At 57.3% G+C, this 24,716-nt stretch overlaps 1 protein-coding gene across 2 annotated transcripts in view; it reads right to left on the bottom strand.

Moving 5' to 3' along the window:
• The window catches only part of KCNJ12 (potassium inwardly rectifying channel subfamily J member 12), a 44,730-nt gene extending 21,706 nt beyond the window's left edge, over positions 1 to 23,024 (bottom strand). Inside the window, exon 1 of one of the 2 annotated variants that reach the window (XM_073881831.1) lies at positions 22,995 to 23,024. The gene's annotated coding sequence lies outside the window, so the exon portion shown is untranslated. Of the gene's footprint in view, positions 1 to 21,962; positions 22,518 to 22,994 lie in introns of those variants that run through there. The other variant, XM_073881830.1, reaches the window with a different exon arrangement.
• Between the last annotated feature and the right edge of the window lie 1,692 nt (positions 23,025 to 24,716).

Below are 24,716 nucleotides of genomic sequence, written 5' to 3'. Positions count from 1 at the left end.
ACCCGGGGACACTGGGCCTTGCCCGCACCGAAGTCACCCTCTCTGGACAATTAAAGCACTAATTGCACGCGCTGCCCCACAGTCAGGCCATTAGCCCTGATCCTGCGATGATTTATTCACGAGCTCCTATCTCTTCTCATCCCCATGGCCAGTTCCTCAGCCTCACGGCCTATGCCGGGAGGGACAACCCACAGACGCTTCCCTAGCCTCGCTCAAAAACACTGCCTGCTATAAATATTTCATCAGACCGAGTGCACGGGGCTGAAACCGCTGGCGATCTGCTCCCTGCAGGCCGCCAGGAGCTGGACCCCCCACAGGGGTGGCCTCCGGGAAGTGACCTCTGGACCTCAGGCTGGAGACGTCCGACGTTTCCTTCACTCTTTCAGGGTGGCCCAGGCCTGAGAGCCTGTGGCAGGACCGCTGCTCACATTTAGTGGGGCTTTCCCCTGACTACCTCACTGTGTCCTGACAAGGCCCTACAGGACACAGTCTGCTATTATCCTCCTTTGACAGAAGAGGAAACTGAGCGGCGAAGGTGCTTACCTAAGACCACACTGTCTGTCAGAGGCAGAGTGGGATCTAACGGTGGCAGGCAGCCCCAGAGCCCCCAGCATCTGGCCTCCCTGAGTCCCAGCATGGCCCTGGGACGTAGGTCCTCTCTTGATCCCTGTTATACAGACAAGGACACCAGGGCTCAGAGATGTGAAGTGATTTGCTCAGGGTCACATAGCCAGGAATGGAAGCCCAGCAGGCGACCTTGACCGATAATGTGCTCGAATCCATGCCCTGGGTGACCCCACTGATGGGAAGGGCACTCAAATCACAGCAATTCTTGCCATCGCCCTCACAGAGATGGGACCCCTCACACAGCCGGACAGGCCGGGGCTCATCAACATTGGGCTGGGGAATTCTGAAAACCCCTTGCCCACTCCCAGGGCATCCCTTAACCCCTGGGTTTCCACGAGACACCTAGTAGCAGAACCGGCTAGAACCCCAAATCCCACCAAACAGATTGGCCCCGTCTTTGGGCCTCAGTGTCCTCATCTGTAGGATGGGCCCTGACAGTGCCTCTGAGGGCTGGGGTGGGCATGTGAGGACTTGGTAGGCAGCATGGGGCCTGCATGTCGTGATCACCAAGCAAGGGGCCACTGTGCGTTCACCTTATCTGCAAAGCCCGAGGTAGTGCCTCTGCTTGAATCCAGACTGCACGAGCTTTGCAGTGGGCCAGCTCTGGGTTCAAATTCCGGCTCTGTGACTCCCTGGCTGTATATCTTGGGCACCTGGCTGGGCCTCTCTGAGCCTCGGTTTCCCTGCCTGTCAGATGAGGATGTCACTCCTGCCCCACAGGACTGGGGGAACAAAGTAGGCACAGGTGTGACAGCACTCATCTCTGACCTCAGCAAGCACCTGAGAGCCAACCAGCCCCTCACTCCCATTTCAACTCCAAAGTCAGGGCAGCAGGCACCTCTGAGCAACCCCCGGCCGGTATCTGCCTGCTGGGGACCCCGAGAGGCCACCAGAGGCCACCACGCCCGGCCTGCCAGGGACCTAAGGACAGCAAGACTGTGGCCCATCTGGGGAGCGGAAGGAGTCCCAGGCTGGCCGCAGAGGTTCAGGGCCCAGAGAGGGCACGCTGTGCATGGGCCACACATAGGACAGCGCAGGCCACACGCTGGACCAGCCCAGGAGAGTCCCACCCACTCACCCCGCCTGAACCAGAGCCAGAACGCCCTTCCCCTCTCCCTGGACCCGCCTGCAGCACCTGCCTGAGCACTGGCCTCGTGCAAACTGTAGCTTTTGGGCAGGTTACTTCAGGACTCCGGACCTCAGTTTCCCCATCTACAACACAGGTGTAATAAAAAGGTGATTGCCGTGATGATGAATGATTTCATGAAACCTTAGAACCGTGCCTGGCATAGACAAATACTATTCGCACTAGCACTGTGACTCGCAGGAATAGCATTTCTGTGCCAGGCACTGCAGGTACAGAGGGAAGAGACCCACGGGTCCCTGCACTGACCACACTGTGTGTTTGTGGTCTCTGTCTAGGCCAGCCAGCTCCAGGGGGCCTCAAGCACTTTCAGGAACTCCTTTCCTATGGCCCCAGCAGGGCCAGGAAAGAGTTTCTGGAAAAGAAAATGACTTGACATTTCCTGACAGTTTATCTCTGGCTACACTGAACTCCCAGCAGGTCCCACCTCCGTATGCCTTGGCCCCCGGCTGTCCCCTTAACCCCCAGGGTACCCACCTCCTGGCTGACCTCCAGCTTGTCCTTCAGGTGCCCGGGCTGGGTTTGGGGCCTCCCCTAACCCTCTGCAGCCCAGGGGTTTCTCTCTGAGACAGCCCTGACCACACCAGGCACCCCCAATGCCCCCAGCCTCAAGCTGACCTTCTAGTCCCTGATCCATCTGCGGAAACACCCAGCACGGGGCCAGGCACAGAGCAAGGGCTCCGTGTCTGTGTTCAGAACAGCAACGGTCTACGATGCAAGCTTATGTTTACTGAGCACGTGCTATACACCACACCTTGTCCCCAAAGACGACATTCTTTCGTTTAAGCCACACAAGAGTCTTATGAGGTGGGAACTATTACGTTACAGAGGAAAAACTGAGGCCTGGGGACATAGGCCTAAGAACCCTGGAGACTTTATGTGGGCCACAGCCCAGATCCAGACTCCCCTCTCTGCTCCAGCCCACGGGGCGGCAAGAGAGGTTAGCCCTAGTGACCAGCAGTGCTCCCTAGCGGCCCCCCTGAGCTGGCAGAAGCATCCTCCTGCCGAGGAAGGGCTCTCGGTACTCAGTGCGGGGGTACAGGGGCTGGCTTCAGACTTCTGAGACTGAACTGTGCATTCCAGGCTTCGGTGGCCTCATCTGTAAAGTGGGGACACGGAGATAAGTCTGGCACATGACGCAGAGTGGGCGCTCGGCCATCGGCCGTTGAAGGAAACGGTGGACGGGCCCTCACGGCCCAGGACGTGCTGGCCCCTGCCGGTGAGGGCAGCCCAGACTGGAGTCCCAGGCCCCCAGAAGGGCATGAAAGGCCCCCAACACCGGATCGACGGCCTGCAGACAGTGTCGGTCCTGTGAGCAAGCAAAACACCTGAGCCCTTGCACACAGGCAAGGAGCTACACAGGCTCTGTGCGCACAGGGAAGGGTGCATCGGGCGGGGGCAAGCAGGCCCAGCCCCAGGAACAGCCAGCAGCATAAGGACAGACTGCTCGGGACCCTGCAGCTGGGCTTCTGAGGGCTGCTCCGTCAAGCCAGACCCCGAGACTGGGGCTCAGAGGAGCACCTGGGGGCCCCGAAATTCTCTTCACCCTCCCTGAACCTCACGTCCTCATCTGTAAATGGGGATGACAAGAGGCAGGCATCTTCCAGGATTTTCGTGTGAAAGTGTGTCAACACCCATAAAGCTCTGAAGCAGCAGAAGCTTCCAGTAAACGTCCTTTCCAGAGACCCAGGAGCCTGCACTTTCCCTCCAGCTGGGGTGCAGCGTGGGCAACAGGTGAGCCAGAGAACCTGGGAGTCGGGGCGACGCAAGTGCCACTGTAGAGAGAGCAGTGGCAGAGGGATGGCACGGGACAAAGTAAAACACACGTGACTTAAAAACCCAGCCCTGGCCTGGAAGCGGCCTCAGCCCCTCCCCAGAGCGTGGGGCGCTGGGCCAGAGGGGCAGACGTTGTTGAGGGTCAGAGCATGGGGAAGCGGGGGGCCCAGCCCAGCTACGCCACCCACACCTGCCCATGCCATCAGGTCACACCCTCCTCACTGGTCACGGCACACATCTCCCCCACCTGCTTACAGAACTCGGGCGTCCGCCCCCATCTCCAATGCCCACACCCACCTTCAGGCTTCCCACCCGTCTCTACAGTCCACATCTGTGTGTCCTAGCCCCAAACCAGCCCCATCACCGTGGGCCACAACCATCTAGACCGTCTGCCATTCGGACAGTCTGACCCTGGCTCCACGGCTGGTCCCAGGCCCCACAGTCTGAACCCAGTGGTCTGGGCTCCACCTCCTGAGGACGCTGGGCTGTGAGGCAGGAAAGCAGAGAGGAGGGTCGGGGTCCACGAAACTCCCCGCTCCCAACAGTACCAGCATCCATCCGCAGGCCAAGGGGAGCCAGGTGGCTGGGACCCCCTCCAAATCCAGCCTCCAGGCACAGCCCTGGTGGGGGGCTCTTGCCGGATCCTCAGTGCTGACAGGCTGATTAGGGGGTGGGCAATCAGCTGGGCCTGTGCGTCCTGTCTCAGCAGCTGCAGCCCAGGGGGGAGGCGACGGAGGGGGCTTCTATCGGGAGGTGACCTCTATCTCCTGCAGCCTTTTCATGCCCAGTGTCGCAGGCTGAGCCACCCTTCCCTCGGGAGGCCTGCCTGCCGGACGGGGCACAGCTGAGCACGCACATGTCCATGACCCCCAAGTAGACACAGGCTGGGTCCCTACTGGGTGCCAGGCCTGTGGGAACTCCGGGACACAGGACCCTGCTAGGGCCTCTAGTGGGTAGCTTTTTATTCCCATGTTACACACGGGGAAACTGAGGCTCAGAAAAGCTCTGTGGCGTGCCTGGACTGCTTCCTGCGGAAGTTGCTGCGGCTCAGGAAGAGGGGACGGGAAGGTGCTTCGGAACTCCCCGGTGCCGGCCACACACCTGGCTCTCTCCACAGACTGCCCAGGTTCACCGTAAGGACAGCCCTATAGGAGGCGGAGCCCGGGATGCACCTGCCGCTCAGATGAGGCGCCCAGAGCACAGCGCTGGAGTCAGGAAGCAGTCCTGCCAGGAGGCGGAGCCGCAGCTGGCCCTCCCCACCTGCCGGCCACCACCAGCCCTGCTGGGAGGCGTTGGGGGGCACCTACAGCTTGGGGAGGGGCCGGAGAGGGGGCAGAGGGTCAGCAGAAGGTAGGCGCTCAGAGAGTCGGAGGTGTCCCCAGACACACAGGGGAGATGCCGCTGGGCAGGGAGGTGGCCGAGCCTGGAAGTGGAAGGCAGACCTGGACTAGAGACGAGCCTGGGAGCTGGCTGAGAGGATGGCTGAGGCTCATGGGTGGAAGCAGAGGGCACCCCAGCAAGCGGACTTCGGGGCACTGAGGTGGGTGTGGAGCCACACAGGCCTATTATCCACACAGGATAATATAACCTCAGAAACTTAAACACAGGGTTGCCATCTGACCCAGCCATTCCACTCCTAGGTATTCACCCAAGGGGCCTGAAAACCACTGTTTGTACAAAACACGACTGTTCTCAGCAGCATGACTCACAATAGCCAAAGGTAGAAACAGCCCAAATGCTCATCAGCCGCTAAAAGACACAAAAAATGTGGTACATCCTTCAATGGAATATCATTCAGCCATAAAATGAATCAAGTACCGACCCCACGACCATGTGGATGAACCTCAGAAACATTTTGCTAAGTGAAAGAAGCCAGACACGAAGGCGTGTGTGATTTGGTGTATATGAACATCCCAAGTCAGTAAATAAATAGAGACAGAAAGTAGATTCGTGGTTGCCAGGGGCTGGGGGGCTGGGGAGCCGGGGTGGGAGAGTGGAGAATGACCACTCAATGGGCACGGGGTTTCGTCTTGCGATGAAAATGTTTTGGAACAAGATGAGGCACTAGTTGCCCAACACTGAGAATGTACTAGATGCCACTGAATGGTTCGCTTTAAACGGTTCATTTTGTCATGTGAATTTTGCCTCAAAAAAATAATGTTTTTTGAGGAGTCACATGAAAGAGATGTGAACCCAACCAAAGCCTGACAGATGCACGCCTAACTCCTTGCCCCCACTCAGCAGGGCCATGGCCACAGCCATGGCCATGGCCCAGGGAGCGAAAAAGAAACACTTGCTGTCCTCAGAAAGAAAGAAACAATGCCAGAACTCTGCATGGCCTCCAGGCCATCCACAAGGCCCCCTCCTGACTCACGCTCCTCCAGCCCCGACGTCCTGTTCTCCGTGCGGGTCCCTGAGCCCCGTAAGCACCAGCCACCTTTGGCCTTTCTCTCATCTCCTCCTGGCTCCTCCCTGACTCCAGGAAGCGCTCTGATCACATGTCCCCTTTCCTTTGTATGGTCCATGGTCCACGCTCAGTTGCCCATTGACATGTGAGGGCAAGGATTCAGCATCTGCGACTGTCTTCTAGGACTATTTTTTAGAGAAGTTTTAGGTTTACGACAAAATTGAGGGGAAGGTACAGAGATTTCCCATCTACCCCCTGTATCCACAGATGCATGGCCTCCCCATTATCAACATCGCTCTCCAGAATGGGACATTTGTTATATACACATCATAAGCATCCAAAGTGCACAGCTTACCTTCAGGTTAACTCCTGCTGTTGTACTTTCTATGGGTTTGGACAGATGTATAGTGACTTGTATCCATCATCACGGTATCATACAGAATAGCTGCACTGGCCTAGAAATCCTCTGTGCTGTGCCTATTCATCTCCTCTTCTGTACCCCGGAGAAGGCAACCACTTGCCTTTTCCAGAATGTCATATCGTTGGAATCATACAGCACGTAGCTTTCTTCAGACTGGCTTCTTCCACTCAGTCATCTGCACTTAAAAGTTCCTCCATGTCTTTTCATGGCTTGAGAGCTCATTTCTTTTTATTGCTGAATAATAGTCTATTGTCCGGATGGACCAGAGTTTATCTATCCATTCACCTATTAAAGAACATCTTGGTTGCTTCCAAGTTTGGGCGATCACGAATAAAGCTGCTATAAACATCTGCACGCAGGGTTTTTTTGTGAATGTTAAGTCTTCAGCTTTGGTGGGTAAATACCAAGAAGTATGCTATGATAATAGTGTGTTCAGTTTTTAAGAAACCAGCCAACTGTCTTCCGAAGAGGCTGTGTGTGCCATTTTGTATTCCCACCAGAGATTAACATCCCTGTTTCTTCTCACCCTTGCCTGCATCTGGTGTGGTCAGTGTCCTGGATTTGGGCCAGTCTCATAGGTGTGTGGTGGCATCTCGTTGTTTCAGTCTGCATTTCCCTGATGACATATGACGTCCAGAGCCCTTTCATATGTCTACTTACCATCCGTAGGTCTTCTTTGCTGAAGTGTCCGTTCAGGTCTTTGGCCCATTTTTTAGTTAGCTTGTTTGTTTCCTGTTGTTGAGTTCTAAAACTTCTTTGTATTTTTTGGATAAGAGCCCCTTACCAAATGTGTCTTTTGCAAATATTTGTTTCCCAGTCCATGGCTTGTCTTTTAATTCTCTTGACGGTCTTTCCCAGAGCATAAGTTTTTACTTTTAATGAAGTCCAGCTTGTCGATCATTTCTTTCATGGATTGTGTCATGGATGGTGTACCTAAAAAGGCATCCGAGGTCATCTAGGTTTTCTCCTACGTTATTGGCCAAGAGTTTAATAGTTTTGCATTTTGCATTTAGATCTATGATCCAAATTGAGTTAATTTTTGTGAAGGGTGTAAGGTCTGTGTCTAGATTCATATATTTTTTTGCTTATGGATATCCAGTTATTTCACCAACATTTATTAAAAAGACCATCTTTGCTCCATGGTATTGCCTTTGCTACTTTATCAAAGATAGACTGACAATACTGATAGGGGGTCTATTTCTGGGTTCCCTAATCTGTTCCATTGATCCACTTCTCTGTTCCTGAGTCAATGCCATACTTTTCAAAAAAATTTTATTATGTTATGTTAGTCACCATACCTTACATCATTAGTTTTTGATGTAGTGTTTCATGATTCATTGTTTGCATATAACTCCCAGTGCTCCATTCAATACGTGCACTCCTTAATTCCCAACACCGGGCTAACCCCTCCCCCCACCCCCCTCCCCTCTAGACCCCTCAGTTTGTTTCTCAGAGTCCATCGTCTCTCATGGTTCGTCTCCCCCTCCGATTTCCCCCCCTTCATTTTTCCCTTCCTACCATCTCTCTCTTTTTTTTTTTTAACATATAATGTATTATTTGTTTCAGGGGTCCAGGTCTGTGATTCATCAGTCTTGCACAATTCACAGCGCTCACCATAGCACATACCCTCCCCAATGTCTGTCACCCAGCCACCCCATCCCTCCCACCCCCCCACCACTCCAGCAACCCCCAGTTTGTTTCCTGAGATTAAGAATTCCTCATATCAGTGAGGTCATATGATACATGTCCTTCTCTGATTGACTTATTTTGCTCAGCATAATACCCTCTAGTTCCATCCACGTTGGCAAGATTTTGTGTGGGGTTTTTTTGATGGCTGCATAGTATTCCATTGTGTATATATACCACGTCTTCTTTATCCATTCATCGGTTGATGGACATCTTGGCTCTTTCCACAGTTTAATGCCACACTTTCTTGATACCTGGAGCTTTACAGCAAGTCTTGAGGTCACGTCGTGTCAGTCCTCCAACTCTGTTCTTCAATATTATGTTGCCCCATCTGGGTCTCCATATAACTGTAATCCGTTTGTTGCTATCCATAAATTAGCTTGGTATGTTGATCGGGATGGCACTGAATCTACAGATCAGATGGGGGAGAACTGACATCCTGACAACATAGAGACATGGAATATCTCTCCATTTATTTTGTTCTTCTTTGGTTTCCTTCATCAGAGTGTTGTAGTTTCCCTCTTAAAGATCTTGTATACATCTTGTTAGACATATACCTATGTACTTCATTCTGGGGAGGGCTAATATGAACGGTACTGGGGGGGTTGTTGTTGCCTTTTTTTTTTTTTTTTTTTTTAAGTAGGCTCCACACCCAGCATGGAGCCCAATGCGGGGCTTGAACTCACGACCCTGAGATCAAGAGTCAGACACTTAACCGACTGAGCCACCCAGGCACCCCAATGGTATTGTGTTTTTAATCTCAAATTCCACTTGTTCATTGCTGGTATATAAGAAAGCAATTGACTTTTGTATATTAACCTTGTATCCTGCAACATTGCTAAAACTGCGTATTTGTTCCAGTTTTTTCCCTATTCTTTCAGATTTTCTAAATGGACAATCATGTCATCTGTGAACAAACACAGTTGTGTCTTTCTTCCCAATTTGTATACCTTTTGTTTCCTTTTCTCACCTAATAGCATTAGCAAGCACTTCCAGCACGATGCTAACAAGGAGTGGTGAGAGGGACATCCTTGCCTTGTACCTGATCTTAGTGGGAAAGCTTACAGTTTCTCATCGTTAAGTATGATGTTAGCTATAGGTCTTTTTGTAGCTAGTCCTTATCGAGAAAGTTCCCCTCTATTCCTAGTTTGCTGAGAGTTTTTGCCATGAATGGGTGTTGTCAAGACTTTGTTTTGTCCCCTGGAGTGTCCTGGTACTTGGAGAAAGTGCTGGCCTATGACGGGTCATTAATGACTGCCTTTGGAAGAAGCAGGTGCAGAGTGTAGAAAAGTGTCTAGCGGAGAGAGGGAGACTCGCCACAGGCATGATCTTAGGTGAGTAGGTGAGAGGGGCGGGGGCCCCGTGGACGAGGCAGGATAACATTCCATCCACGGGAAAGAGAGGAGGGCTCGCTGAGGGGCACGGGGGCCAGGACACGGGTAGCCGTGCGGGGAGAAGGTAGAAGTTCTCTTCTTGGATTTTCTCAGTGAAAGAGGAAGCCACGCTGTCAGCTAAGGCTCCAGGACCTCGCAGTGGAAGGCAGGGTCCCAGACCTGAGGAGAAAGTTCTGGAACAGAGAGGGTGGGGATAGGTCTGGGCCCAGCAGCCCAAGCTCAGAAGCAGGACCTGGGCTGAGAGGGGCCTATGAGGCTAATCGGCACCCCGAGCAACAGTGGGCCGCAGCTGGACTCAGGGCTTCGTGTCCTTTCGGTCTTTCTCCCTGGGTGTCTAGGAGGGTTAGGGTGGGCCCAGGAGGCAGGTGGCCAGAGACCTCTCTGCCCTCACCGCTGCCTAGGGCCCCAGGGATGGTTCTGAAGGGCTCTCTAAAGTCTCCACTGGCTGGAAACTCACCGTGGATGGCCCTGGTGCCACAGCAGTCTCCTGTGGGGCCGGGGGCTAGAGACCCCCTCCCCGGGGTGCCTGCTCTGCTCTGCCACCCCCAGCGTCCCCACCCTCTGCAGAAACTTCTCCTCAGGCCACATGGATTAATTTCACTTTAAAGCCACAGTTAAATGAATGGGTGAATGAACGAGTGAGTGAGCAACAGCTCCTTTCATCTGCACAAGCTTCAAAACCACTGCCATCCCATCCTGGGGCGTCAAACAATATTTATGGAGAAGTCTGCGGACAGCCTGAGGCGCCCAGCCTCCACGGGCGGGGTGGGGGCTCCAGGGGTATGGGGCCAGTAAACAGATGCTAGTTCCCATCTCTATCTAAGAAACGGATAAAGGGGAGGAACCCCCACCCTGAGAGCTGTAGCAAGACCTTGACCTAAATCTTTCCCCCGCACGAGCCTCCCAACACACAGTAGGTGCTCAAGCAATGATCTCTCTCTTCTAGTCTCGTGGGGACGAACAACGAAGGAGATTGGACCAGGCCCATGTTCTGTGGCTGACGTCACAAGGGATGGAGGACAGCAGGCCATTCAGTGTGGGCTCAGCTCTGCCAGTCCCTCTCCCTCTTGGGGCCTCGATTTCTCCACCTGCAAAATGGACAGAACTCTGAGAACCCTCGATCTTCTAGAACTCTGGAATAGTTCTAATATTTGGCGCACAGAATCACGGTTTAAACGGAGTAGACTTAGCCCCATTTCTCAGCGTAAGGGACTGAGGCTCAGAGAGGTGGAGCTGCTTGCCTCGAGACACACAGTCAACAGAGGGGGACAGCCCCATTTGAATCCAGGCCAAGCTGGCGCATGCCCAACATTGCACTTCCCGGATCGTTGGCCCAGGGCATCTCCGCCCCCTCAGGGGAGACCCCGGGAGGACCTGTGGCATCCCTAAAAGACTTCATGCTTTTGGGGAGAAACTGAGGCCCACTCATAGGACATCTCAGGCTGCGTTCAAATGCTGTCTGGCCATCTACGTCCCTCAGTGGCTCATCTCTCAAGCCCTACTCCCCCCGCCTGGCCAGGACACTTTAAGAATTAAATGAGATAATGTTCGGGAAAGCACTGAGCACAGCGCCTGGCACCAGAAGACACCGGGTAAACAGTCATTTTCATTATGATTTTTGGGTTCCAAGTCTCAGCGAAACGTCACGCCACTTCCTGAGACATAAAGGCACCCGGTGACACCATGGACCGCTGCTTTCACCACCAGGGCAGGAGTTTTGCTAAAGCCCCCAAAATACCCTGACGGCCACCAGAAGCCAAGGGAGGGGGCTGAGGACACCCAGGCTCTGAGGGCCACGTGGCATCAGGCCACGCACTGCAGCGCTTCGTCAGCACCGGGGCCATCTCCACAGGGACACGGCTTGGTGGCCTGGGGTGGGGGTGGGGGGGGCGGCGGCAGGAATGGAACGCAGCCCCCTCCCTCCAGCCCCTTCAAGCTCTCAGGGGCTGGGGACCCTGAGGAGCCCCCTCCTCGGGCTCCAGGCACAGACTGGGTTGTCAGAGCCATGAGGGGCTGTGCTCTGAGCCTCAATTCTGGCATCTGTGAAGTGAGGCAACCGCCTCCTGTCCCTGGGGTTACCCCTGGAGAGCCACGGGGATGAGACACGGCTCCTGGCACGGCACGGGCACTCCACCTGCCTCCCAGGGACCTCAGCCTGGGGGAAGGAGAAGGCGCAGGAATATAACCTCTTTGCAGGAGCTGGTAGCGCCCAGCAAAACTACAGGAAGGTGTTTTGACATGAAAACTGCTCCGCCTGGCTCTAGAACAAGCAAAAGATAAATGAAGCAGCCGGGGTGGAAGCTGCACTCTTCACGGCCAGGACCGGCAGGGTCTGGGTGACAGGCGACGCTGGTGGCCATGGGCGCTGGGGTGGGGGGGGGGTGGCACACTTAACTCTGCTGAGACCTGGGGGCAATGGGATGACCGGATGGAGGGCCCAGCAGTGGCAGCTCTCAAAGTCACAAAGGCACAGGCCCTCAGACCCCACAGAGCTATTTTTGGAACTTTGGGACAACCCAGGCATGAGGACCTAAGTATCTGGGTTTCGCTCTGGCTGTAACAGCCCCCCCACCCCACTGGTGTTGGGCGGGGACAGACGCGCATCAGAATGAGGCAGGCTAACTTAATGGAAATTCAGCCTCACGTGGGAAATAGTTAGATTTCATAACCATTTCAATGATTGATGTACTAACAAAAGGTGTCATCTACCGCACCCACCCCATCCCAGGGCTGCGTGTTTCCTCTGATTGCTCCCAACAGCCTGGTGGGAGGAAGGACCATTAATATCCCCATTTTGCAGGTGAGCAAACTGAGACACAGAACAGTCGAGTAAAATTTGCCCGAGGACACACAGCTGGTAAGTAGCAGAGACCAAGCAGGTAACCCCAATGCTCTGTGACTCCAAAATACACAGCTAAAATAGAGTATTTTTCTTAAAAAAGAAAAAATCAAGGGGCGCCTGGGTGGCTCAGTTGTTAAGCGACTGCCTTCGGCTCAGGTCATGATCCTGGAGTCCCGGGATCGAGTCCCGCATCGGGCTCCCCGCTCAGCGGGGAGTCTGCTTCTCCCTCTGACCCTCTTCCCTCTCGTGCTCTCTATCTCTCATTCTCTCTCTCTCAGATAAATAAATAAAATCTTTAAAAAAAAAAGAAAAAAATCAAGATACAGGACAGCGTATCCTGGTTGACGATGTGTAGTGGGTTGAATGACAGTCTCCCCCTCCGAAAGATATGTCCACCCAGAACCCGTGAATGTGATCTTCTTTAGATAATTTTTGCAAACATAATTAAATTAAGGATCTGGAAATGAGATCATTCTAGATTAGGACGGGCTCTAAATCCGACAACAAGTATCTTTAGAAGAGAAGACATGACAAGACCAGACCCAGGCAGAGATCAGAGGGATGTATCTAAAAGGCAAAGCACCCCGAGGCTTGCTAGCAGCTACGGAAGCTGGGAGAGGCCTGGAAGAATTCTCCCTCGGAGCCTCCAGTAGGAAGCAAGTTGGCCGACATCTTGATTTCCGACTTCTGGCCTCCAGAATTAGGATATAATAAGTCTGTGTCATTTTGAGCCACTTTGCTTGGGGTAGTTTGTTATGGCAGCCACGGGAAACTAATACAGGGTGCAATCTGCTCCCCACTGTCCCCAGGCCTGTTCTCTTTTCTGGACCTGGTCAGTTGTCCCCCCTGGACTGCTGCCTCTGTGCTCCTTTCACAACCCAGACACAATTCCAAGTATATGGATTCATTCAACCCATTTCCCCTAGTGTTTCCATGTCACAGATAAAGAAACTGAACCCACTGGTTCGGGTCGCAGCTCCAGAGGACCCCCGGAGCCCGCTCAGCCACGGCTGGTCCTGCGACCACCAGGAAGGTAGCTGGGTCAGGATGGGGCCCGAAGCCCGGTCACCTGGGCTTGGAGCTTCAGGGCTAGAGCATCTGCTGCAGGATTAGGGCCAGGCCCCATGGGTGCCCGTGAGGCTGTGGTTGGCAGGGTCAGCAGAGGAGAGGAAGTGGGCGGCCAGGGTCTCTTTACTACTCAGGCCCCAGGGAAGGGCAGCACCACTCTGCAGCTTCCCCGCAGACTGCTGGGGACACCCTCTCCGGTGGTCCTGAAGGCTCCCAGGGCCTGGTAGGGGGCCTGGCCACCCCAGCCAGGCAGGTGCTGCCGACAGCTTGAAGCTCAGCAGGCCAAGAAAATGGGCATGGCTGAGTCTCCGGCCCGAATGGCAAAAGGCAAGCGGGGCGGGGGTGGGGGGGGGGGGGAGGCGGGTGACGTCGGAAGCTGCCCTGCCTTGACCGCAGAGCCAAACCCAAGAGGGGGTGAAAAAGTGGATGCCCAGATGTGGGCATGGCATTCATGCCCATCCTGTAAGTGGGGAAACTGAGGCTTCGGGTAGAAGAGCAGCAGGGGTGATTCACACCTCTCTTGGACTTCGGCTAGCAGATCCTCCCTACCAGGGGCCCTCAGTGGAATAAGGCGGGTGCTGTCCTTCAGATGCGGCTCAAACCAGGTTAGGGGAATGACAGGCAGGCCAAGCAGACGGTGGACACCCAAGATGGAGCAGCTCGGAGATGAATCAGGGGTGACTAATTCCCCGAACAGAGGCCCCCCCCCCCCCCCCCCCTGAAGACCCTGAAGAAGCAAATGATGGCAGCGAGCACCCTCCCCATGCTGTTCAGGCTGTGCTGAGCGAGACCTGGGTCGGCGCAGTGGTCCCTAGGACCCCGAGCAGGTGGACTCTACCCCGGGTCTGGGAGTTTCACTGTAGCGCAGTGACTTCCCCGCGGGGGGCTGGGCTGGGGGCTGCGCCGTCAGAGAGATTGGAAAATGCAGATTCCCAGGCTCCACCCCAGACCCTCCAAACCAGAATTTCTGGGGCTGGAGCCAGGAGATCTGGATTCTCCCAATGCTCCCAGAGAGTTCTGAGGAAGGAGGTACCCCATCGAGGATTCGGCACCTCTCCCAGGGCTAAGATGCACCAATTCTGCAATTCTAGATTCTCTGTCTCAAAGAGGCTACAACTTCACAACTCAAAGAACCCGTGACCCATGCACTTGGGTGGCTCTGTACATTCAAAGACTCCACAGCTAAGACTCTATGATCCGGAGACTCTGTGACTCAGCCCTCAACCCAAAGCCCATCAAAGGAGAGAGGACGAAATCCCTGGGTCTGGAGGGCTGGGACACCAGCAGGGACAGCAGGTATGGAATGATCCCACGGGGGAAAAAAAAAAAACAGAAAGCAAGACAGGAGGAAAGGAAGAAAGGGAACTGTAGATATCAGCATGTTTATATAACTACCTTCGCATGTTTGCGTAAGCACTCAGACAATCCAGAAAGTTCTCTAATAATGGTCACCTCAAGAACATAAAGCTGTGGGGTGGGGTGAGGCGGAGACAGGGTTTGGAAAGAAGGAACTCACTTTCCACCCTTGCGCGGGTTTCATACTTTGCCACGAGCCTCTGACACTCAGATAATTAAAAACCATAACGATTAATAAAAAAAGAGGACACAGCCTACGGTGCCTCCCATGTTCGTTCGCTGGTTTCTTTTACAGTCTCTCCACCCACCCAGACATCAGCCGCCATCGCAGACACGGGGCGCAGGGCTCCGTACTCGCTCAGGAGTGAGGTGTGCAGAGCGTGAGTGGCGCCCAAAGTCCGTCCGGCCCAAGCCTGCGCACTCACATCCGAGCGGAGAGACCTCTCGGGGAAGGGAACGGAAGGGACGCCAGGGGCCGGTCCTGAGGGCAGCCTGTAAGGGGGCGTCCCGCGCCCTGCCCACACCCTGCCTCCACAAGGCCACGGCCAAGGCCTCTAGGAAGCCGCAGCCCGGAGCTCCCCACCTGCCCCCAGCGCCCCGCACCCCCCGGAGCCCCGACAGCGCAGGCACCTCTGCCCTCCATGTGACCCAGACAGGCCCCATGCTCCCTGCGCCTTGCAAGCTCTAGAGTCCTGTGAAGGGATGGGGCCAGCTCCCCTCGGCCCCCTCCAGATCTCAGCAGCCCCCCACAGGCCTGAGTGGAAGCCCGGCCTGGCCTTGGCCTGGAACCAAGAGCCCAGAGGCGCAGGGTCTGGGGCAGGAGGGAGGCAGCTGCTACCACCCAGAACGCCAGCTGCTGGCGGTGATGTATTTTTGCTTTAAGTGCTGGAGAATTGCAGGGCTGGAGCCGCCGGCTCGGGGGGCTCAGGCTGCAGCTGGAAGGAGAGGGAGGTGGGCAGGAGGTGGGGGCTGCACAGCCCCTCCCTGACCTCTCTTGCCCTCAGCCTCTCCATCAGACACGCACACGCATGCACACACGCACACACACGTACATGCGTGCACACTCACAAGCACACACACGCATGCACATACGTGCACACACGCACACACACTCACGCACAGCTCAGCACCTCCCCATCTCCACACGCTCCCTCCTCCTGGCCCCCAGCTCTCCTAAGTGTCTCCAAACAGCTGCAAGGAGGCTTTGGGGGACAGAGAGTCTTGATCACTACCCCCACCTTGCTTCTAAGGAGCTGTAGCACCTCAGGCTGCGGCTGTCCCCCTCTGGGCCTCAGCCTGCCCACTCCCAGGGGACACTCCCACTCCCAGGACACCCACTCGCAGGGCCGGGTAGGGGGGCAGGTCAGAGGCTGTTGACAGTCACAGGCAATCTGGAGATAGCTCGGGTGCTCCTTAGGACCTGATCCCTTTCCTGTCCCAGAGGGTGGGCGTCCAGAGACGGTGCCCCGCCCGGGGCACATCTGGCCCAACAGCCTGGTGGGCGCCTGGTGGAGCTAAGCAGCCCTGGCCGAGGCCCAGCCCCTCAGAACCTGTCTGCTCGTCCTCGGAAGGGATGGAAGCCTGAGCTTGGCAGAGGCAGCGGGACGAGCCGGGGGAACGGAAGGGGCTGTGCTTTGCCAACTACAACGCTTGTAGGTTCTTTTTACAACTGGGAAGCTGCTAAAGTTGATAGTGGCAAATCTTGAAACATAAAAAAAAAAAAAAAGAAAGAAAGAAATTTTTAAACCTGGGTGTTGTGCTCAAAAACAGAGACAGGGCAAAGGAGGTAAAACACACTGACACAAAACAGGAACAGCCAACAGGGTGTGTGAAAATGCTCAGTTGGGCAAGAAATGGAGACACTGTCCCCTCAGCCGCCCCCAGCCCCTGCGGCCGGCTGCCACACATCTTACGGAAGGAAGGCACGAAGATGCACAAACAAGAAGAAAAGCGCTGGACCGAGTGGCCCCGACTCTCTGCACCTCAGTTTGCTTAGATCTGCAATGGGCTTCTGCCCCTCACGGAGTTGGGGTGGGAGACCTCCTAAGCTGGAAGCAAGCCCAGAGCCGGGGACACAGCAAGGTTCAGAGCTCGAAGCGGGTAAGGTCAGACAAAAAGAGCTCAACGCAGAGTCGGGGCCCGAAATACATTCCAACTCCCTCCCCTTCACACAGACAGATGGCAGGCCAAGGGCTCAGAGAAAAGGTCTGAAAGCTGGCTCTGCCCCTCACGAGCCCCACAATTCCGGGCCAGTGATGTCACACCTCTCCGAGGCTCGGTTTTCTTATCTGCAGAATGGGCCAGTAATTCTGGCTCCCACTACTGCAGAGCACTCACGGTATGTCAAGCACCATGCATGGCTGAACTAACGCATTCACTCCCCACATGTTTGCCAAGCATCTACTACTCACTGAGTGCTGCTGGAGGCACTGGGGACACAGCTGGGAACAAACTGAACCCAAGGAGCTTACATCCCAGTGGGGGAGACAGGCAATAAACAAGATAAGCAAATAAAACATAATGTGGCGGGTGGCATTAAATTCTACGGAGGAAAAAAGCAGGGGAGGGCATGTGGGTAGACGGAGGCCATGGTGTTATCCAGAAGAGGCCTCACGGAGGGGGTGGCACTTGGACAAGACCTGAAGATGGCGAGGGAGGAAGCTGTGTGGCAATCTGGGGAAGAGGGTTTCAAGCAGAGGGAGCGGCACGTGCAAAGGCCCTGGGGCAGGAGCAGGTCCTGTGCTGGAGGCGCAGCATGGAGAAAGGCAGGGTGGCCTGAGGAGAGGAAGGCAGTGGTGGGAAGAGTAGTACTGAGGACCAGACTGTGCGGGGCCCTGTGGGCCACAGCGAGGAGTGCAGCTTTTGTTCTGAGCTGGGGCGGGGAGGGAAAGGACCACGGGAGGATCCTGAGCCCAAGGTGGAGACGAAAGCCCCCAGACTGTGTCAAGTCCACAGTAGGTGTTCAAGCAGCCATGGCCACTCTGAAGGCTTGATTTTTCATTCCCTAGGTCCTCTCCAAGACTGAGTCCTCTAAAGAGCTCCAGACCACAGGAGAGGGAAGAAGGAGGAGGCTTCAGCTGCCCAAGGGCGTGGGAGAGCTCCGTCCAGGCTGGTTGAGGGGGACGGGGCCCTGGCAGGAGCCAGAAGGCTGCTCCCACTGACTCCGGGGCAGCATCAGGGCAGGGCCAGGGCAGCCCTGCTCCCTGGGATCACTGAAGAAGGGGCTCCCGTTCCTCTCTGGCCGTGCAAACAGTACTCCGTCCGGTGTTACAGAGCTGAAGGCCAATGAGGGGGCTGGACCAGGGGTCCCCCCGGGTCCCCCTGGCCTCACGCTGCCTCCGCAGCTGCCACTTCAGCCCTGGGCAGGAAGACCCAAGCTGTGGCACATCAGTGGGGGTGTGGGGAGCAAAAGGGGGGAGGGGCACACAGCATGAGCAGGAGGCCTGTGTCTGAGGCCTTCTGCTGCAGCCCTCCCTGGGCCTCCGTTCCCCACATGTCCAAGGAAAGGCCACTCTGGAATGACAGATTCTCAAGGCTCTGGCACCACAAATGCTCACATTCCCCCCGCTTCGCGGAGTTCCCTTTCCACACTCCCATTTCTGCTCAGATCCCCCCTCCACCCGGAAGCTCCCATTTCTATTCTCCCCTCCCAGGTGTTCCTCAGGAGCCTCCCCAGCTGAGGCTTTGGTCCCACTTTGCAGATGATCAACTGAACACGAAGAGAAGTGACTCAGCCACAGTCATACCACAGGCCTCACTCACCTTGGCTCCTCCCAAACAGTGAGATTCTCGAGGGGAGGGGCCGGGTCTGCCTCTATTCAACACCAGTTTAGTAAGCACCTTCTGTATGCCAGACACAGCGCTGGGGCCCCAGCCAGGGTCTCCACCCCTAGAGCTCAGAGCCTGCCACAGCTCAGGGCACCACAGTGAGGAGACAGTCCCCCTGAGGCCCCCCCTGGCCTTTCTCTGCGGCCAGAGAAAGCAGCCCAGACACAGACCCACCAAGCATTTCCTGAGCACCTACTGCAGGCCCAGGGGAGGGGCAGGTGTGCCCCTTCACTAGGTCCCAGGGAGAGAGCGGGACACATCCCAGGGCCCGGGGACGGCAAGCAGGCACCCCGTGGCCAGCCTGGCACACGAAGGCAGCCGGGCGGGGTGTCTGTGGAGTGAGGGAAGGTGCAGCTCTGTCCCCAGGAGAGCGCCAGGGCTCACGATCTGAGGGACACACGCTCCAGTCCCTCCCAGGCCTCCCTGGGCCTCAGATCTCCCGTCTGTACAATGGAGCTAATGTTACCCTCTGCACTGGCAGCCCATTAGGAAATTAAATCAGGTGGCAGAGCGCTGGGCCCTCAGCCAGTGCCCAGTGAAGGCTCCAGTCCCGCCCGCGGCCCCAGCTCCCCTGGAAAATCCGCCTTCCTCAGCCCAGCTCCCCCCGCCCCACCCCCAAGCCTCCTCTAAAGCCTCCAACCCCCCTGCCCTGCCTGCGGCCCAGTTTCCAGCCGGCTTGCTTTCTTTCATCTCCGGCCTTTGCTGTCTTCCTATCACGCAGCCGATTCCCCTGGTGCAGCCGGCCTGGGGAATGAGCCCACAGCCACCACACCTTCGAGTGGCCAGCCCAGCCTCCACCCCTCCTGCTGCCCCTGAGCTGCCTCCCTCCCGGCCTCCTCTCTGCCAGCCTGTGGCAGGGCTCCAGTTGCAGGCCCCAGGGGAGGGGCAGGTGTGCCCGTGTGTCACTCAAGGCAAAGCCCTGGCGGGGGCCCAGCAACACATACCAGATGCACCTGTCAGAAGGCCGGTCCGGCCCCGAGCCAGGCCTGGGAGCAGCGAGACTAAGAGTGGGCATCAGGTGGGCTCCAAGGGGGCACCGGCAGCCTGCAGCCCGGGGCTGGGCAAGGGCCAAAGAGGTTGTCAGGACTGACGACGCAGTGGCTTCTGTCCCAGACGTGCGCCAAGGCCCCCGGGTGCCATGCCTGGTGCTGCCAACTGTGGCCCAGGGCACCGGAGGGCTGGCCGGCCAGACGAAAGTGCCCGCAGGCGGAGTCAGGCCCGGCCCCGCATACCCGCAGGGCACTGCTGTCGCCGTTACTGTTACTGCTCTCCTCACTGCTGTCCCTACCATCTCCCGGCCGCAGGGCCACCAATGCTACCCTGTTCAGCCTCGGGCAGACACCGTGGCCCTGGGACAAGAGGCCCGACAGGGGCAGCCCCTGGCTTGCGAAGAGCGAGATGGAGGGCTCTGCTCAAACCCCCAACTCGCTGTGTGGCTTTGGGCAAGACCCTGCCCCTCTCTGGGCATATCTTTCTCCCAGCACAGCACAGCTCACCGGACATCCCTCCACCAGGCACCAACGCGCACCGTGTCTCCCTCCTGAGCAACCTGGAAGCCCTAGGGTGGTCTGATGTGGCAGCTGGGCATGGTGGGGAGGGGGGCCCAGGGACATCAGAGCTGTGCTAACCCCTAGCATTTACAGAGTACCCCCTCTTCAGTGGTGCACCCGCTGCTGTCTGGCACACCGGAGCACCCGTGCTGGTCCCCGGGAGTGCTCAAGCAAGTCCCTCCCCTTTGCACCCTAGTCTCCCTAAGGAGTCTTGACCCCACCTGAAGGGAGCCCTTCCACGGTCCCCTTCTTAGAGCTGCCAGCCTCCAGTCCCTTGGCTGGAGGGAAGTGACCACCAGAAAGCCGAGGGAAGATTTCTCTGAGGATTCTCTTTGGGGTCCCAGCATGAGGAGGGAGGTGATTTTCGCAGAACAGGGGAGAGTGTATTCCACACACACACACACACACACACACACACACACACAAAGACCATAAGCCTCCAGTGGGCCCAGGGTTGGGATCTCTTCCCTGGCCCTCTCTGGCCCTCTGGCAGCAGCCAATGGAGGCGGCCCCAGTGACGGGCCACAAAGAAGCCACCTAGCGCAAAGTGAGCCTGGGGTCGCCGCGACATAGAAGGACGGGCCTTACTTTGGCACCTAAGGGAGGAGTGAGGGGTAGGCCGGAGGCTAACGCCTTCTGGGTTCTACCTTCGAGGAGGCGGCTGCTGATTTCAGCGGCGGCGTGTGGGCGCCTCCACGCTCCTGGGAGACAGAGCCTGTGAACCTGGGTTCCGGGAGGTGGATATGGGGGGCACGAGATCCCCAGCATTTTATCCCAGGGCTCCAACCTGGGCACAGGGAGCAAAGGATAAAGTAGAAACAGTCACAGGCAGTGCAGAGCTCCTAAATGGGTACACGCCCTAGGAAATGGGTAGCAGGGTGGCCCCAAGTCCCAGCAAGTCCAGGCTGTGAGGAGGCCGGAGAACCTCTCAGAACAGAAGACCACCTCCAAAGAAACACTTTGCTGTGACCTCCCATTCCAAACACAGGTTTTAAAAATATTCACATGACCAGTGCACGCTCGATCAGAACAGGCAGCACAGATATGCGCTGGGGCCTCAACTCCCATGTGAAGCATCACCACCCACCCCCAGCAGCTCCCCACCCGAGGTGCCACTCCACTGAGCCCCCTGGTTCCCTACCCTGCTTCCTCATAGGGCATCCAGAGCAGAGGTGAGCACATAGAGGGGATTCCTGCCCTGAAACCCTGGGGGCTTCTCAGTTGAGGGGTCATCCCCTCTGCGATCAAGGCCGACTTCTAAAAGCAAAAAGGTGCGGCTGGAGTTGCAGGCTCGCTGGCTAGCGGAAAACACCATTTCCAGAATATTTTTACTCCATTAGAGCACAGGAGGTGGGAAAGAGAAACAGCTCCAAAGACCCCGAGATCTGGGGCCTGGGGGCATTTCCGGGGCCGCTCCTAGACTGCGCCCCCCTCTGCACCCCCACTCTAATCCCGGGGTCCCTGAGAAGGTCACGCGTAGGACTGATGCCGCGCGCGAAAGTGCCTCCCCACGCTCCCTCCCGAGCCCCCATGTGCTAGTCGGCCAGAGGGGGACCGAGGGCGCCTCAAAGTTTCCCGGAGCGCCCCCAGGACGAAGGTTAGCAAGGAGCAAAGTTCCCTGGTGGCAGTAGCCGGAGACATGGCAGGGGAAGAAAAGCTCGCAGTCAGCATTTCCTCCGATGGCTCACCAAGGGAGGAAAAAAAAAAAAAAAAAAACCCAGAAAACGAGAGGAAGAAAAAACCCTCCCGCCCCACCTTCCCTGTTGCAGCACCACCTCGTGCTCGCTCCGGGCCGGGGAGAGGCCTTCGGGGAGCTGGAGTCGGGCCCCCAGGGGGCCGGGCGCCCGGCGGCCGCGCACTTACCTCGGTCAGTGCCCCGGGCGCGGCGCGCTCCGCGTCCTCCGAGCTCCGGGCGGCCGTTCCTGGCCCCGGCAGCCGCCGCGCTGGCTGCATCGCCGCCGCCGCCTCAGGGCAGCCCCCGGGGGCGCTCCATGCCGAGGGGCGCTTGGGTCTGGGGCGCCGATCTCTCCAGTTCAGCCACGGGTCGGGGGCGCGCGCCTGGACGGCGCCCCCGGCCGCGGGGCGCTCGCTCTGGCCGGCGCGGCTGGCGTCCGTCCCTCAGTCCGGCTGGGAGCGCGGCCGGCCCACCCCCTCCCCCGCCGGCTGTTATCTGATCCCGGGCAGGGCCGGGCGCGCTCCCCTATACGCCCCGGCGCCCCGCGCCTCCCCGCCCGCTCCGGCCGCGCCAGCCCCTCGCCCCCGGCTACCGTTCCCCGGGAGGCGGTGGCAGAGGCAAGGCCCCGGGGATGGCGGGGAGAGAGGAATGGAGGGCGAGGAGGCGGCTGGAGGCAGAAGCTCGGCGCGCACCCAGCTCCGCGCCCCGCTGCCACCAGAACCCGGCTCGGCAACTCCTCTAACTCTCCGCCGAGAGCACGCCCGCCCCGCGCCGCGCCGCCGCTGCCCCCGCCCCCCCGGGCCCTAGCCCGGCCCAGAGCGCCCCCCGCCCCGGGCCGCCCCCCCCCCCCAACACACACACCGCCAGCCACTTGCGCAATGGGGCGCGCGCGCGCACACACAGACTCACACACAGAGGCATGTCCTCCAGGGACACGCGCACACACAGGTGCGTGGCCGGCGCACACACAAGCAAGGGAATCTTGCACACACGCGTGCACACAGCCGGGTACACAAGCTCAGGCGTCCGCATACAAGCAGGCAAGATGCATGCCCTGACAGGCATGATGGTTGCAGGTGCACAGGTGCCTACACACTCATTTGTGTGCGTGCAGGGCGGTATCTGCACGTGTGCATGTGTGCACACAGATCCTGCCTTGTACATCATTCCCACGGAATCCCCTCTCTTTGCACGCCAGGCATGCACACTCGTATACATACATCATTTCCCCCTCTTTAACAGCATCTCTCTCCTCCCCATCTTGTTCTGTTTGGCTTCTCCCATCTCCTGCTTTCTCCTCTGTGCTCCTCCCCCCTACTCTCTCTCTCTCTCTCTCTCTCTCTCTCTCTCTTTCTTTCTCGCGCTCTCTCTCTGCTGACTTGACCCCCATGTGACCCTCTTCTCTTGCCACCCCTGCAAGGCTCAGGCTTTCTTCCTAGCCTGTCCCCACTCGCCCTACCCTCCCAGCCTCCTGGGGCCTATTGTCTGGGCCTCAGATCTCTCAGCCTCCCGCCAGGCCCAGGCCTTTCATCCTGGCAGACAGACCTGCCCGGCTGGGCCTTGGCCCAGGAAGACCCCATTTTATCACCAGTCTGACCCCTTGCTCAGCCTTGGGGCCACAGAATTGGGCCAAGGAGGCAGGTCTGTGCCCGGAGCACAAGCCTCAAAGGGCTCCCTGGCCCCCTTGGCTTCCAGCTTCCCCTTTAATGTGAAATATAATTATGTGTCTGCACAGCAGGGAGACGGGCTGCAGGATTCTAACCAAGGAGGATGGCTCTCTGGCCACCGCCCAGATTGCTGGCAGCTCAGACAGAGCGGTCTGCAGGCCCCACCAGCCCCAGGCTCGCGGCCCCAGGCTCCGGGCCCCTGGCAGCCGGTAGGTGCCACCTGGTCTAAGCCACCCAGAGAACTCACCGACCTCAGGCCGTCTAGGGTTTGAATTCCACCAACTTTACTGACCAGCTGTGGAGGCAGGTCCTCGCACCTCTCTGGGCCTTGCTCTCCCAGTCACGTCATCAAATGCGGATAGTGGCAATTCATACCTCATGGAGCCGCAGTGACGATTAAATGGATACAAGTCTACCTCGAGCACTTAGTGCAGCTTCTGGCTGGGTAAACCAGCTAACAGTCATTGCGAAGTCAAGATGCGTGAGGCTCTGTGCTGAGGACCCAGCTCAAGTGATTTCGTTGTCACTACGATGGGATATGTCCGCTCACTGGCCCTATTTTATAGGTGAAGGAGTTGAGGCGCAGAGAGATCACTTGTCTGTCACGGAGCTGTTGAAGGTAAAAGCAGGACTCAGAGCCAGACCCGTCCCCAGAACGAGAGCCGTTGCCCCCTCGCCTTGACGGCTGCAAAGGGCTGCAGCGGAGGGAAGGACCAGCCCAGGAGATGCCTGCCCAACGCCCCACTCTGCCCTCACTTGGACACAGGGTCCTGGTTTTCGCCTCCTCCTCAGAGACCAGCCTCGCAGAGGACCAAAATCGCTCAGGAAACTTTTCCTCCTTCTCCCTTGAAGCGACCCAGGAGGGAAGTGATTCAGCTCTCCACTGTCCCCTGCCCAGTTTCCCAGAGGAGAGAGGCCACAGTGCCACCCCAGGAGCAATGGGCCCCAAGGCACTCCTCCCATGAGGCTCCACCGTGGGCCCGCAGATGAGCCGGGATGCCCCTCAGCTGGGAGACAGTTCCAGCAAAAGATCTCGGCTAGGGGATGGATGGGGACATCTTGGGGCACCTCTGTGTCTAGGATTCTGACGGTTCCTGGGACAAGGGTTACCACCAGAGCATCCTCAACCCTAGAAGGCTCCCTCCACACACAGTCCCCACCTAGAGGCTCAGCAAGCGGGGTCTTGTCCCTGGATCCCAAGCCTCGCCCAGAGCCATTATCAGACCCATTTCACAGAGACAGCAAATGTCTTTTTCCCAGGGTCATCCAGGAGAG

This window comes from Callorhinus ursinus, unplaced genomic scaffold (assembly GCF_003265705.2).
Source record: "Callorhinus ursinus isolate GAN/ISIS: 27379988/994484 unplaced genomic scaffold, GSC_fseal_2.0 scaffold43, whole genome shotgun sequence".
NCBI classification, from domain to species: Eukaryota; Metazoa; Chordata; class Mammalia; order Carnivora; family Otariidae; genus Callorhinus; species Callorhinus ursinus.
This window is presented reverse-complemented; position numbering and strand designations above follow the sequence as displayed.